Source organism: Myotis davidii, unplaced genomic scaffold, assembly GCF_000327345.1.
Source record: "Myotis davidii unplaced genomic scaffold, ASM32734v1 scaffold840, whole genome shotgun sequence".
In the NCBI taxonomy this organism is placed as follows: domain Eukaryota; kingdom Metazoa; phylum Chordata; class Mammalia; order Chiroptera; family Vespertilionidae; genus Myotis; species Myotis davidii.
In genome coordinates this window covers 275,356-278,051 of record NW_006291973.1, presented here as the reverse complement: position 1 = coordinate 278,051, position 2,696 = coordinate 275,356, and the positions used below count along the sequence as shown (strand labels likewise).

At 42.8% G+C, this 2,696-nt stretch overlaps 1 protein-coding gene across 1 annotated transcript in view; it reads left to right on the top strand.

The window, feature by feature from the left end:
• The window catches only part of PARP4 (poly(ADP-ribose) polymerase family member 4), a 116,201-nt gene that overhangs the window by 105,439 nt on the left and 8,066 nt on the right, over positions 1–2,696 (top strand). The gene's annotated exons all lie outside the window — the stretch shown is intronic.

The window sequence follows — 2,696 nt, the reverse complement described above, 5'->3', positions numbered from 1 at the left end:
AACCGGCTTTTGCTCTGAGGCTCGGCTCCAGCTCTGAGACCTCGGCTGCTGAAAGCAGGTATCTGGGTTTGTTTGGGTTCTATAATTGTAACACTGTTGCGGTCCTGGCTCCAGCTTTGACGGCTGAAAGCAGGTTTCTGAGGTTTGTTTAGGTTCTATAATTGCAACATAGTTGCTTAGAGTGCAAGCTCAGAGGCTGGCAGCAGCAGGCGGGGAACCTTGGCTTCCTCCTTCACTGGAGCAAGCAAGCCTCCTGTTTGCTTCCGCTGCCTGGCTGCCGGCCGCCATCTTGGTTGGCAGTAAATTTGCATATCTTACTGATTAGCCAATGGGAAGGGTAGCAAAGTTATGGTTAATTACTATGTTTCTCTATTATTAGATAGGATAAGACAGAGTTTGTTAAAACCAATCACCCAGAAACGGAGACATATTTTGTTATTAGTAGGGTGCCCTCTCTGCCCACACCTGTTGCTGTGGAAGTGGGATTCTGGGGTGCTGTGGGAACAAGAATTTCCTGAAACCCCCACAGGAGGATGAGGTATCATGGAAAGCTTTATTGATGATGTAACATTAATGGAGTTCCCCTCCAAGGTCCCATCTCCCTCATCTTGCCATGGAAAAAGTCCCATTTTTTCTTTAGTAGAGCTAAAATCAAAGACACTGTCTAGAGCAGTGGTTCTCAACCTTCCTAATGCCACGACCCTTTAATACAGTTCCTCATGTTGTGGTGACCCCCAACCATAAAATTATTTTCGTTCCTTCTTCATAACTGTAATTTTGCTACTGTTAGGAATCGTAATGTAAATATCTGATATGCAGGATGTATTTTCATTGTTACAAATTGAACATAATTTTTTAAAAAAATATATTTTATTGATTTTTACAGAGAGGAAGGGAGAGGGATAGAGAGCCAGAAACATCGATGAGAGAGAAACATCGATCAGCCGCTTCCTGCACATCTCCCACTGGGGATGTGCCCGCAACCCAGTTACATGCCCTTGACCGGAATCAAACCCGGGACCCCCAGTCTGCAGGCCAACGCTCTATCCACTGAGCCAAACCAGTTTCGGCCAAATTGAACATAATTAAAGCATAGTGATTAATCACAAAAACAATATGTAATTATATATGTGTTTTCCAATAGTCTTAGGCAACCCCTGTAAAAAGGTCATTCGACCTCCAAAGGGGTCGCGACCCACAGGTTGAGAACCGCTGGTCTAGAGTCTTCGTTCCATATTAAAGCACACAGTCCAGTCCAGGATCTGGCTGGCTTAGTTTGTGTTCCGAGCTGCAGTCCATTGTGTGTAGGGTCTACATGGCCAGTGGCTAGCATGGGTCAAGGATCAAGCTAGTGCAAAGAAGCAAGAGAAATAAGGAGAATGAGGACTTTTTGTCTTGGAATTATAACTAGGAGCTTAACCAATTAAGCCTTCAGGATTTTGTGCTTGCAGTCAATTATCTTTATTCCCCAGGTTAGACTGACAGGCCAGCTCCTAGGTCACACTCACTTCACTGTGCATGCGTCCAATTTTTCCTTTGATTCCTTCCCCCAGAGATTTGCAGGGAATGGACCAGTGGTTTCTCGGGGAGTGTGGGGTTGCAGCTTCCTGGTGAAGCTGCCCAGATGACCATGCTTGTAATGTCTGGCCTCCCCTTTGCTCTTTTTCTATTATTAATATTAATAACTAGCTAATTATGACAATAACAATGAGTCTTTACAGATATTTTGTATTGTAAAGTGTTCTCTCAGTTATTTAATTTTGAATAACAAGGTGTCAATTGATGAGAGCACTCAGCCTGAAATGGCCTTAATTAGTGTTGATTTTGGATTCTTAGGGAGATTATGTGACAGAAGTCCTAAAAAGGGAAGTACTTCTTAGAAAATGAATTGAAAGTTGCAGGCACTGAATACTGTGTAAGGAGCCTATTGAAGATAACTTTGAAAAGCAATGTCCAATCCCAAGTCAGAATAGTCTTTACCTTTGAGGAGCTGGGGCATGGGTTCAAGGACAAAGACAATACCTTGTTTCTTAAAATAAAAGAGAGACAATTAAAGCAAATGTGGGAAACTATTAAAAGTTGACCTGCTGTCCTGGCTGGTGTGGATCAGTTGGTAGGAGCATTGTCCCGTATACCAAGAGGTCATGGGTTTGATTCCCAGTCGGGGCACATCCCTAAATTGCAGGTTCCATTCCTGGGTCAGGCCACATATGGGAGGCAACCAATTGATGTTTCTCTCTCACATTGATCTTTTCTTCTCCCTCTCCATTTCTCTCTAAAAATAAATAAAAACATATACTTGGGTGAGGATTTTTTTTTAAGTTGATCTGTTATGCAGTGATAGGGATATTTATAATAGTATTATTCTCTTTACTTTTCTTTATAATTAAAATGTTTTGTAATAAAAAAACATTCAGAAGAGAAACTAAGATGGCGGCATAGATAAACACTGGGAAATTGCTGCCTCCCACAACAATTGAATAATACTTCAAAAACACAAAACGGACATCATCCAGAACCACAGGAAGGCTGGCTGAGTGTAAATTCTACAACTAGAAGGAAAGAAAAGCACACTGAGAGCCAGAGGAGCTGCGGAAGTAAAGCACAGAGGTAGGGGGCTCACGCGCGTGGAAATGGTCTGGCACCTGAGGACGCGGCTGTCTTTTTTAATCCGGAGGGAGTTGCAAGCTCCCGAA